Genomic DNA, 14392 nt, shown 5'->3' on the forward strand with positions numbered 1-14392 from the left:
TAAAAGATAATGAGTGAAACAAGTAATATTTTTAGTACATTTCAATTAAATTCATGGGCGTCCCTAACTGTTCCATAAGGGGGGCTGGGGGTCTGGAATAACCCCCAGTAAAAAGTTGATGTACAAAGTGGTTGGTTTTACAAACTTTTGTAACTCAATTTGCTTTATGTAAATTTATTATTTTTTGCATACTTTTTTAAATTTGGTCAAAAAAGGGTGTTATACCCCCATGGGCAAGGGTCTTGTCCATGTTGATGGACATCCATGGTTAAATTATATTTGGAAACCCCTTAAAATTTATGGGCAACTATGAAAAATGCATCAGTGTCTAATAAACCAAAAAGCCACATATACTACATAAACCAAAATATCACTGTACTATAAGAAAAATCATCTTTTGCAAATCTCAGCATCTTACCCGCTTTTAAGGGACACTATCCCTCCCCTAAACAAAATTGACTTATTCAGAATCTTTATTATTTCATAGATGTAACATTATATGTAAATAACCAACAGTATGACAGCAATGACACAATTTATTTAAAACTTCCACGTCATTTTTGGCTTTAATTTAACTAATTGATTTCATAAATACCATTTGGATACTATTTCAACAGTTTTTAAAATATATTTGTCCTTTACTATGCCAGTGGCCTTTTGTAATGAAGGAATCACAAACATTTTTGGATAAAGTGGACTAAATTCTTTAAATTTTTGTGGATAATTTAAAGGATCGACCCTTCCTGCTTGCACCAAAGTTCTAGGTGTCCTAGGCTATAACAAACCCTATCCATTTGCCTATTATAGTTATTTACTTATCATTTATTTTCACCAATAATTTAAGACCATTTCATTTAACAAGCAATAGGAAATATTAACAATGCACGTAACCGGAAGTGCAATAAGAGTGAGGGACAGCATGAAACCTTGTGGGACCCCATGGTGCTGGGACTGCCAGCTACGGAATATAACGTGAATTGTTGGCACAAAAGAACATTGCAAATGTTTGTCATTACTTTTCCAAATTCTTCCTTGATCAAATGTTATCAGTCCAGTAGTTTAGATGAAATATTCAAATAATTAGAAATAATATAAAATCACACATAATACACTAAGAACAGGTATAGCAAATAAATATTATTTCATCACTACGAAAAGTAGCTGTTTCGAAAACAGCTGATCGAAGAAAGTAGTTAATTGTTTCCCAAGCTTTGATTTAAAACAAGGGTAACCCGATCAGCTGATTTTCCCTTTCTCTCAATCAGTTCTTCATTTGCCCACCACGCGCTAGTGTTTGTTTACAATTTATTTCTATTATTGAAATCAGCTGTATTTACTGTCTAACACTACGTGAACAGGAATATGCATGAGCTAGTTTTGCTGTGTGTTTAACTTGTAGTGCTGGTTTACTAATTTAGTAAAGTTTTAAGTTATAATTTGTGCATTTTTATGTAGGTTACCTATATCCTTAGCGTTTATTTTTATATTAACATGATGTTAATAAGGAAATACAAAAGTTTTCATCTTACTGAGGGATGTTATGCTGTGAGTACGCCTACTCTTGCGTCGTGATGAAAAGTATCGTTCATAAATTTGACCGAAATTGATAATTGCTTAGAATAATTGTTCCCGTCCTCGACTTCGTCGCGCAAGTGAAATTGGTGGACAGCATTGAGTCAAAGTAACATAAACCAAAAGACACAAATACGGATACCAAAAATAAACATTTACCGATCGGTATTTAGACAAAGATGCATACATGAGAGTTCACCCAACCGGTGATTCTGTCTGCGTTATCATCGTCTCCTATCTATTCATCCAAGAGGCATGCATATTTTAATAGTTGTATTTACAATTTGTTATATATTTTCCATAAATACACATAAGGATACAGGCTCGCCATTATGCAACAACAGCTTATGCAGCCGACGGTTTTGCCTAATACGAAATACCCTCCTACCAGTTCCTTGTATCCATTACAATCCCACTGAGCTCTGAAGATGGGCAAAATGTTTGTCCCTGCGACCCACACGCCATTGTTAACTGTCCAATTCATTTCTTTTGTAGCTCATTTGTGTTTCTATGCAGCACTAACGTAAGCAAAACAATGAAGATGCTTTGGGAAACATTTGTGTACAATTTTAGGTTAGAATTCGACAAGTGAGGTTTATGCAATATAAAAAATATATTAAATGATTATAATACTAAACCATAAATAATGGTCTTCTGGGCAAGCAATTGCGTTTAAATAACCTACATTTCCAGGATTGCTAGATGAGTTTCAATATGACCAATCTCGTAAGTTTGAATAAGTCTAATTTTTGATTTTCAAACATACGGATAAGGCATTCAATCATCAGGGTTGCCCTTTCTTTGTAAGTCAAGCATGTCTATTCGGATAAGCACAGAGAAGTAAGGCAGTTCTTCGTGGGTTGAGTCATACTTTTGATCTTTTGTACTGTGCATAACGGATGAGTTATTCCATTATTTGGATGACTATTGTTGAATAATCAATTTAGTACAATTAAGTACTGTAAAACCCTTGATCTTTTGAATTGCGTATAAGTCATTCCATCGATTAGTGTAACTTATTTTTGATCAACCATGTATGGATATTCAAGCCCTTGATCTACATTTTTGTTGATAAGTCATTCCATTATGTGGACGAATTACTGTTGATCAATCAATGTAGGCTAGTACAAGTTAAAACTTTGATCTTTTGTATTGTTGATAAGTCATTTCATTGATCTGTGTAACTTATTATTGATCAAACATGTATGGATAAGTCAAGCCCTTGATCTTCCCTTTTGTTGATAAGTCATTTAATTATGTGAATTACTTATTTTTGATCAATCTTATTCCATTATTGTTGCTTATTGTTGATAAAACATGTATAGATAAGTCATGCCCTTGATCTTCCTGGGGGAAAAGTCTTGACACCGATCTTCAGGATAACCAGTTGTGAAAAATTCACATTAATCTCCTTAGCAACCGGCTCCAACTTGGAAACAATGTGAAAGCAAACTAGACAAATGAACGATTAAAATGCGAAACGTATAAATGACGATTGTTGGAGAAATTACCAACTATTCCATCGACTCTGCTATCGCCAAAGAAATGCATTGGACCTTACCCTAGTGTGTCAGAGATAAGCAGCACGTCAACTAACATTTCGTTCGTATAAGGCATTCTACAAAGGTTGTATGAATGCCATTTGAATCAATATTATTCTTAATTCTTACGTTTGTATTTTTAACATTGATTTACAACATTGATTTGTAGTTCAATGAAGCATATTTAATTTGATGATTTGTAACCAACAGTTTTGTAAAGTATAAAATTATTTTCATAAAGTTAAATCTCAATCAGGTGTTCCGAGCTAAAAGTAATAATTTATAAAACATTATTTTCTGCTACAGTAAAGTATGAAATGTTATAGTAAACATTCAACAATTCTAACACTTAAAAAAATACATAAATAGGTCACCTAAGTTTGCAATGGTAAGACTCCTCACTGGAAAACTAACGGCCCATATCATTAGTAACCCCTCTGTTCAAAAAAACTGAAACCTATTTCATTGTAAAAAATTATTGAGGAAAATAGTAACTCACTACGACCTTAGCTAATCTACAGGGTGTTACAATGATAACTTATTGCTAATGACAAGATTAATATTGTAACTCCGAACGAAAGTGTTGTTTGTAAACAAGGGATTAGAACGGACGAACAGTGGCCTTTCTCACTGCGTATCTTACCAATCATCAAACTTTTACTTTATTTACTCATTTTAAAGAGTTGAGCCACATTTTCGAGTTTGCAACGGATTTAGATAGAAATAGAGCACGATTTTATGTCCATAAGTAGTATAGGATGTGAACAGATACGTGGAACCTCGATAACAAGTCGCCCTTGATAACAAGTGCCGTTTCCAAATCCCCTAGATTTCATTTTAAACATTATGTTATCGCAAATCTTAATAACAAGTCAACCTTGATAACAAATCTAATTTTATAATATCCAAGGCAGTCTTGTTATCGAGGTTCTCCTGTTCCAATAAAAACTATTTGTAGTCATCTACAAAAATGTCATTCATAAACAAGTACTAGAGTGTGGTTCGTGATGAAAATAATGTAAAATGTCAAAATGCAGAAAAAACTATGAAAATACTTTTTATCTAGTTCAAAGCAGCAACAAATTCGTTTTATGTTGACTTTTTTATCATAATTTACCGTTGATAGTAGGAACTTGTTAGGAGGATTTAGAGGAGTGATGATTTTAGACTGTTAAGAATGATTCCTTATCGAGGTTTGTTCTCAAGTGGAGTGATTGTAAAAGTATTCTAATTTTTATGAAACTTTTCCTAACAAGGGAAATGTTGTAAGATTGCATCGTAGCTACATCACGAACAACATTTTGTAAATACTTTTAAAAATTAAATTTAAAGCTAATTTCATTTTACTCTGTACATGCTGTAGCCTCGAACCCGCCACCTCTGGACGGATAATGATTTGGCCGAATAAACCTACGTGCTATACAAATAATTATGTATACTACAAGAAGTAAAAAATAATTCAATTTGAACATAAAAGTAAAAGGATACCCGTGGGAACGAGCGAGTATGAGTCATACGTGTAGTTCACAGACATATCTTCAGCTTTCATTTCCGGCCGATCACGACCGGTTTAAACAATGACTTATTAACTGACCGGTTAGAAGTGTGTCAATGTTTCGATAACAAGATGTTCGGGTGTTAAAACGATGTTCGGCCGTAAAGAGGAAGACATTGAACTAGTATTTGTGTTTCAATTACTCTGTAATCTTAATTGTAATTAAAATTCCATTATTCATACATAACTGGATTAACCTTTTTATGTGTGTAAAATAGCGTTAGATTAAGTTGGAAATATAGTAAAATGGGTGTTACATAAAACAGAAGACTTATCTGACCTGAGAAGACTGTGTTACCGGTAGACAGCTGTTTGTTTGACAGCTAGGTACGTAAGTAGAAGATACAACCGGTAAGTAGACAGATAGGTACCTAAAAGATGGCACCAGTAAGTAAGCAGAGGTACGAGCAGAGGCGAAGTAGAGGAAGACACCAGTAAGAATACGGCTAGGCACCTTAGAAGATAGTACCGGTATAGGCAGCCACGCACTTGGAAAGCTATGGTACCAGTTAAGCACTAAGCAGCAAGATACTTTTGTTGAAGATGCCACTATATTGTTGGCAGAAGGTGGGCAGATAGGCAGTTAGGCAGGTACGATTCTAAGGCTAAGTAGATGCTAAGTAACACCAATAAGCAACACCAGTAAGTAGACAACTATAGGTACCTGAGCAGAAGACGATAATTGGTTTCAGGGAGTTCAGGCAGGTAGGTGCCTAAGCTAAGTAGAAGATGATACCAGTAAGTAGGCAGCTAGGTAGTCTGAACAGACGACGATAGGGGTTTCAGGTAGTTCAGGCAGGTAGGTGTCTAAGCTAAATAGAAGATTATGCCAGTTAGTAGACAACTATAGGTACCTGAGCAGAAGACGATAAGGGGGTTTCAGGTAGTTTAGGCAGGTAGGTTCCTAAGCTAAATAGAAGATGATGCCAGTAAGTAGACAGCTATAGGTACCTGAGCAGAAGACGATAATTGGTTTCAGGTAGTTCAGGCAGGTAGGCGCCTAAGCTAAATAGAAGACGATGCCAGTAAGTAGACAACGATAGGTACCTGAGCAGAAGACGATAAGGGGGTTCAGGGAGTTCAGGTAGGTAGGTGCCTAAGCTAAATAGAAGATGATACCAGTAAGTAGGCAGCTTGGTAGTCTGAGCAGAAGACGATAGGGGGTTTCAGGTAGTTCAGGCAGGTAGGTGCCTAAGCTAAATAGAAGATGATACCAGTAAGTAGGCAGCTTGGTAGTCTGAACAGACGACGATAGTGGTTTCAGGTAGTTCAGGCAGGTAGGTGTCAAGGCTAAATAGAAGATGATACCAGTAAGTAGGCAGCTAGGTAGTCTGAGCAGAAGACGATAGGGGGTTTCAGGTAGTTCAGGCAGGTAGGTGTCTAAGCTAAATAGAAGATGATGCCAGTAGACAGCTATAGGTACCTAATCAGAAAACGATAAAGGATTTCAGGGAGTTCAGGCAGGTAGGTGCCTAAGCTAAATAGAAGATGATACCAGTAAGTAGGCAGCTAGGTAGTCTGCCTGACCTAGAATGTGCTTCACAGCAGCCTATCATTAGTTACGACGTCTGTGGCATTGGGGAAGACTCTGCCGGCTTTCACCCAAGACGAAGGTCAACCCGGTTTGACAGTTAGACTGACCAGGTTAATGAACGATATACAGTTGTCATGGTTAGGATTAATAATCGCCTGTAAGTTATGCAGTGGTCCGTCCAGTTGCGGAACTTGAACTGCTGTATGATTGACTTTGGGTGCTGAAGTAGTACATCTTTCTTTTTGTTTGCCTTTTAAAATTTGAATGAATTTTAACCTTTGTTGTTTTCAGCTGACATGTTACCCAGCAATGTCCGATGTGTACTAATATTGTTATGTTTTACATTTCTGGCAACCTGAAGACGGAGTTAACTATCCTGATCCCGAAACGTCGTAAAATTTCTGCTTCAATTATGAGTATTTCCGCAATAATCCTTGAATCAACATAAACCCAAAATAGCATAACGCACAATTGACTTAAAACTAAGAATTTACACCAATGATACTACAGCAATTTCTATTCAAAGAAAATTAAGTGGAATGAGAGTTAATAGAGAGAGTGCTACTGAGACAAAACTACTTTAATTGTTACTTACGCCTTAATACCTTATGGCGTTTTCTCTCTCAAGATTAAAAGAAAATACGTTTTCGCTTTTTAATTCAGCATTACGTCAGTTAGTAAAATATTCAAATAGCTAAACACAGAATGTTGTCTTCGACGTCTTCCAAGTTGAGAAAAAATGAATTATTGCAGATTTTTTGTTTTTGGGAATATCTTCTTAACACAGGGCAAACAGGGATTACACAGGGCTGCGTATGGAATGAGCTAAGCGAAGGGTTCGAGCACAGATTAAAGAACAGGTGATCTGTTCTTGGTTTCGAAGGACTATTTATTACAGTAGAGATATTTTTATCCTGAGGTGTTCCATGCTTTCTTACCAGAAAGGGGGTAGAATATTCAATAATGTGTGCATCTTGTGTTCCTTTTTCATGAAGATGGGCGTAAAATAACGAGTTTTCAGTATCGAGTGTTTCCGTTTTGCACAAGGTGTTTGCAGACACCAGCGCAGAATTCTAGTTGTAAACCTTAATCTGAGAGAGTATTCTATACTCAAGATAGAGGACACCTGAATCCCAGTTCAATACATACTTCGCCCAAAAATTTCTATCTTGATCGGCCCAAATCCTTAGATAAGTGTAAAGCCCCAGTGTCATCGTTTAAAAGTTCGCCCCGAATTAATTTGTTAATAATAAAACGAGTTGTGCTTGAATATGAAGGGGCAGGTACTACACTTCGATTGTGAAAGAATTCCTACCTTCTCCCACAAAAATAAGCGAAATAATGAGTTTCTAGTGGTACCAAGTACATATTTTACACAATTGGATATAATGAATTCCCAATGGCAATGACTGTTGTGCACAAGGTGGCAATTCCACTAAACGTAACCTAGACGCGTAAACTACTTCCTGGGGTTGTGGCGAGAGACGAGTATTAAAGCATCAAATTGCAGATTGCCAGGACCTTGCAGAATCCAGGGTCAGGGCAGAGGTCGCGGAGACTCGCCGTTATCCGCAAGTAGCACGCGCTACACAACATATCCCAGGAGCGTATTCACATGGATATCCGCAAGTAGCACGCGCTACACAACATATCCCAGGAGCGTATCCACACAGAAATCCGCAAGTAGCACGCGCTACACAACATATCCCAGGAGCTGCTTATCCACATGAGTATCGGCAAGTAGCACGCGCTACACAACATATCCCAGGAGCTGCTTATCCACATGAGTATCGGCAAGTAGCACGCGCTACACAACATATCCCAGGAGCTGCTTATCCACATGAGTATCGGCAAGTTACACAACATTTATCAGGATAAGCATATCCACAAGTACGGTTACGCTAAATTTTAACCAAGAGTTTTCAACCAAGCCAAATTTTAAGGACATGGTATTTTAAACAATATAGTTTTTATGTCACGTTAAATAACATAGTACCAAAAGGCTTGGAGGTAATCGAATTTTGACAGCAGAACACTTTTAATGGCTTACTCAACTATTTTATATTTGAATACAAATTGGCTATATCTGTTCCATACAGATGGAACGTATTCTTAAGTATCCATAGATCATAGATAAAACCCTGCCAAAATGAACTTGTGTTACAAACGATTACTAAGACCTTCAAGTTTATAATCATAAAACTATCTATGGTAAAGTGGGTTATAGTCAAAACAAGCTTAACCTATCTGGTAACTCCTATAATACTTTACTAAGAGATCAAATTATGTTAACTTTCATGCAGTGTCCATAAAACGTTACGTTATAGAAAATAAATAGTCATGGGTATAAATATACTTGCTTTAACGAGTCTTTGAACGAGTCATCCTTAAAAAAATTTTCTTGAAGAGCCCCCATGCAAAAAATCTTTTTACTTTTGTTCTTAACCACCTAATTGTTTGCAGTCCATACTGATGGGTGTACTGTATTTAAAACGAAACATGGGAGTGAGTTAAAGAGTTTTGTACAGCAATGGTCTGTCTGACTCAAGACGCTAAAACGCTTCTCAATTACTCATTCATAATTATCATCTCCAGGGAGAAAGTAGTTGAAGTCTTTGAAAACCGCAATTGTGAGCGACCTCTCAGTTTAAGGAGACTGAATGTTATCCTCCATGAAATTTGTCCTCCTCCTGGGTGTTTTCAGGGTCGGAACTACTTCCTGAGTCCACACCAGTCATCAAGAACAGAGATGAACCTTCCAAGCATTGAACGCTGCTCAAGACGATTCATCGTGAAGAAGTTGAGGATTTTTAGACTTCGTCAGTTTAAATATGATCATTGGTACGTGTGAATTTGTAGTCTGTATGATGGGACCTGTCTCCAGAACCTTTGTCTACCTAGGACTGTTCTGGGGCTTGCACCATTGTCCAGCTTCAGGTGGAGGACCAGGAGGCAGGTTCCGTCATACAGACTATAAAAATTGAATGAGTGTTTTTTTTTCAACATTTTGGACATTTTTGATGATAAAATATATTTTACCCCCCGATCTTAAAGTTATGTTGACAAAACCAACAAAAATGAACTCAAAATCTAATCTAATGTTTTTTCAAATAGTTTTATTTAGTTCGATAGTGATTGATGATAAAAAAAGGATTAACCCCAATTTAAAAGAGAAACAAATAACAGAATGGACCTTGGGGCTATGCACTAAATGCCACTATTTCTACGAGAAACCGGGGCAAACTACTCTATAACCCCACATTTATGGAGGATAGTTGGATAGGAAGCCTCTTTCCCTGAGGTCTTCATTCGTGAAGAAAGTGACTAATCAATAAATCGATTATAGTTTTAGTTACAAACTGATATAAATGACACTTTATACACGATTGAGTAAAAAGAGAAATTGCCACGTGTACTTTTAAGATTTTATTTAACTACCACTGAGTAGATATAATTTTTAATATTCTTACCCCAGATGAGGATTCATCGATACTTATTTATAATTGACGAAACATATAATATCAAATTAGGCAAATAATGTCTTACAAGTAATGATATATCAAGTATGTACAACTAATAAACAAGTATTCGTGAAAGAATTAGAGTATATTAAAATTATCTACTGACAAATTGTGGGTTCTGACCAGGTGGGACATCTAGAACTGAGGATCGCGAGGATCGTTGTTTTCCTGCTTTAATTTTACTACGCAAAAAAGTTTGTAAAAAGTATTGCTAGCGAAAATAGCCATTTTCATTCTATTATATGATTTACCACTAGCTAGATCTTCATAAAGATTCAGAAAGATCTTCCCTATTTTGGCAAACTCAAATTTTCCTATTAATTGTGAACAACTATTGAAACATTACAAAAAGATACTTAAGAGAATAAACATTTTATAATGTAATATTATTTGTACATACACGAGCTTACCAATGCATTAAAGGTGTAGACCTACGCAAAATATTGTTTCCCACGTTGAAACCTTTGTAGAATAGATTTCCTTTGTACTTAGTAGATAACCTACGCTTGATTTTTATTGACACATCTTTATAACATTTTGCAAACCTATTTTTCCATTGTAGCCTATTAAGAGTGTCATCAAAACATCATTTGATTGTGTTTATCAACGAAGCAAACTTACTAACTTTCCAATACGATACTTTATTACCAATTTGCATTTTTATGGTGCGACATCGGTAGAGCGGAGTTTACAAAGTTAACGTTTAACTTGTTTGTTGAATGTGACGTAAGTGTGTCTATGCGACTGTTTGGCAGTTGGGTAAACAGCCGGAATCACCATTCTGACTCAGCGGTTTAGCGACCCAGTAACGCACTGGATGTTGTGGTTGCGTTGACATTGGCGTTCCTCAAGGTTCTCTACTGGGTCCGTTGCTCTTTCCGCCACCGATGGACCAACTTAACACGTTTCTTGCCAAACGTGCCACTCCATGGCCGTAGCCAAAGAGGGTCAACCTACTCTGAATTCCTAAATTTAGCAACAAAAAAATCTGTTACTTGATCTTTTGTTATCTTAATTTTTGACCAATAGTTTCATCATTGAATCGCAATATTTAAAATTTGACTGATTGAACTGAAACCCTCTCATAATGGGTGCAGTAATTAGTATTGTATGTTAAAACTATCAAACTGGTTGAATGTTTGTAACAAAATACTGTTTTATTTTTCTTGCAACAGCAATCGGTGTTTAATTTAAATCTCCGGTTGATTCAGACGATGACCGGAGCGACTGATTGAAATCTATAGCACTTTAAACAATTTTATTATATTTATTAATTTTTACAGTATTTATTATTGTATATAGATCTAGAAATTTCGATAACGTCTTTTACTGTGTCTGGTCGAGTGTTCGGTCATATTTAGGTACATGCGTCAGCTTGTCCAGGAGAGTAATTCAATCTTTTGCAGCATAGACAAACGTAAATGTATGTTAAATTATGGTATGCGGATGGTACCGTGTTATGCCGAAACTAAGAGGTCAATATAATCTGTAGGCAGGTAAACAGGTAGGATAAACAGGTATTACGCCAATTTAAATAGTTTGACATTCTACAATATGGATTCTGTGATGCAATTTCTTATTGAATCCACCAATATTAATACTAAACAAATAAAAATAATCTTATGATTTTTTATGGATAGAAATCCTTCTAAGACGATCTTAGATTAGGAAACGTATACCTTTTTTCATTATTGTAGCTATTACAAACTAAAAAGGAATGAACAAAATGCACGAACAGGTATTGAAACAATAAGTTATTCAAAAACAGCTGATATATTAATCTTTCAATGACGGTGACAGTGATAATGATGAATAAATGTTTAGACATTAGACAATTGGTTATGTATATGTTACCTTGGGACTTTTACTCAGGATAAGATTAGATTCAGATTGCATTGTACGTAAAACCTGTCCTCGATAGCGATAGGCAAAATGTTTAGCTAAGCAAGTGATAGGCAAAGTGTAAATGTAACAAACAGATACGAGGAATTAGCAAAGAATTACGCTTGAATTAAGGTTGAAGTATTCCAATCGCTATTCGCTAAAGAATAAGAAAAATAGATATTTAGGCCAGAATTTACGAAGAAAAATGTCCGTAGTTTAATCTTTGAAAATCTTTGAATTCAAAAATTTCTGCAATGACTTCTAAACACTCAATATAATTTTAAAAATTAAAATTAAAATGCAATTATTAGTAAAATTGAAGTGGCATAAATACGTATCTATATGTTATTTGGAGACAGATCAAAGAATATTTTTAATTTTAGACATTCATTTGAAAATGTAATTGGTCAATGCTCATCATAATTCACACACAAAATATATACAAATTTAATTTTTCAAAATCTCATTCTTCCAAAAAATAACTTAGGCTATTATAACAAATTTTAAGTAATGCATGTTTATCTCTAAACTCAACCGATCACCCAAAAGTCCATTGTTGAAAACAATTTCCCCATAATTATTATAGCAATAAGAGACTATATCTCCGAAACATTAAGTCAATGATTCAAACTAAAAAAAATAAATATAATAAAAGAACAAACAAACAATATTCTTTGTATAATTTACATTGTAAATATTTGTATCTGATTTCCACCAACCGCTAACTGTTGGGCTATTGTTGGGGAGTAGTCCTTGGGTAAAATTTAATACAGACTGAAACAATTGAAATCATCGTATAGTTTTATATCGAGGAGGGTTTGCAATAAGGAAAAAGTTCTCCTTTTCCGAGTATGCAATGTTATTCAGATAGCAAAATGGTTAATATAGCTGCAACTAGTTGATATCACAAACCTAATATAAACTTAAGACGGGCTCCGAACTACTGGGTCAAATCACTTGGATACTTCAAATTGGCGATTAGACGGATTTGAACAAAAATTTCCTAGACATAAGTCCCCTCCCCATTTTTATGTACAACTCAATGAGTAGTCATAGCCAATAATGAATCAAAATGATACTTACACATGAATACATCAAAGGAAAGAAAAATACATAGTTTCCAAAATAGGCATGAAAGGATCGGCTAAATGTAAATTTTGTCTGTGTTGTCACGCCATAATATATCGCCTCAGGGTTCTTTTCGCCTTGGACGATGAGTCAAAAGGACCCCACCCATAACTACTCTTGTAGACCAACGTAGATTTTGGATCCAATACGCGAAAATTTGGAACGCGTTCCATTTTCCTAACCTAATTTTTATATGTACAAAACAATGATTGTTTGGAGTAGTCTTATTTTGAGCAGATTTTATCTAGTAGAACAATTTTGACTTGGTAAAACTTTTGACTTATCTAGATATTGCCATTGCAAATTCATCTGTAACATCTTAATTTTTTTCCGAAAACATTTTTGGTCAAAATTCATGCAGGCCTTATCCCATTTCCAAATTGTTTATAAATGTATATTAATTTTCCATTAGGTTTACTTACCAGATTAAATAGGTATTGCTTTTAAAGAACTATTACTGTTGAGTTTTGGTATATTTCATACATTTATGTACAAATCAAAATACAATTTTTTGTATACATTCAGATAAAAAATTTAAATACACACTAACAATATTCATTTGCGAATCTACCAAGATAATTAAAAGAACTTCATTACTTTTACATATTTCCACTATTCCACAAGACAAACCAGTATAATATATTTTCATCGAAAACTCAAATTTAGTACAAATGGACCTAAATTTCTCTTAGGAAAACGTTTCCACCGGTTTAAAAGTAAAATGCACTGATGATACAAAAATTTGAAAAAAATTCTAAGAATGTCTAAATAAGTGACCATATTCAGAACAAGAATAATGATTGTTTGCTGCTTTCTGTGGACGAAGTAAACAAAGGAAAATAACCGTTATGCCATCAGCTCCAGCTGATTTTTTTTACCTCATTCAGCCCTTGCAACACGTGTATTTAAAACCACCCGTTTTTGCTGCATGACGAACAATACATTTTGATCAGGTTGTTGCAAGTGCAACGGCGCACCTATCATTGTCCTTGATATAGCAACTTGCAACATTTGAGTCAGTGTTGGTGCAACTTTGTCGTGGCAATCGGTAACGCCTCCGTGCTGTATCAGAGGCTATGGGGAAATATTGACCATGTGTGGTCAAACTAGACATTTCACCATGGGCGGAGAAGAAAAATGTCACAAAAAAAATATGATGTTTATACCTTTATATGATTATAATTTGGTCAGCCTTGTACAAAATATTACCACGAATCACTTTTTAAAACGGATCATTTTGAATAATTATATGTTAGAAGGCATATGTTTTGAGGTTGAGAACTCAAATAAATTACAATGGTTGTCTCTATAAATTACATAGTTGACTAGTTTTGTAGTGTTTAGGTGTCAATAGTGTAAGGTGTGATATAAAATAATCCCTTTTCATCTCTATATAGATGTGGTTGTATAAATGTTTTACATTTGGTAAACGTTTGTTGAAACAAGAATAAGAAAATATGAACTTTATATTCCATATACTTTACAGAATTGCAGAAAATTCACTATAGAAATCTTTAATAAGAAACTGCCTCAAAGTTTTCTAGATCAAACATCGTTGCTCTCTTAAAGATATAGGGATTTATTTGTTATTTTTAACAGTCAATACAATTTTGGACAGTGCGATCTCATAAAAAATAGTTTTAATTAAACGTTTAGA

At 35.0% G+C, this 14392-nt stretch overlaps 1 protein-coding gene across 5 annotated transcripts in view; it reads right to left on the reverse strand.

Annotated features, from left to right (window-relative positions):
• Positions 1-14392, reverse strand: part of LOC128998064 (tyrosine-protein kinase Fer) — a 66540-nt gene that overhangs the window by 31652 nt on the left and 20496 nt on the right. The gene's annotated exons all lie outside the window — the stretch shown is intronic.

This window comes from Macrosteles quadrilineatus, unplaced genomic scaffold, assembly GCF_028750875.1.
Source record: "Macrosteles quadrilineatus isolate MER2022 unplaced genomic scaffold, UCM_ALF_1.0 Scaffold_7__1_contigs__length_78375512, whole genome shotgun sequence".
NCBI lineage: Eukaryota > Metazoa > Arthropoda > Insecta > Hemiptera > Cicadellidae > Macrosteles > Macrosteles quadrilineatus.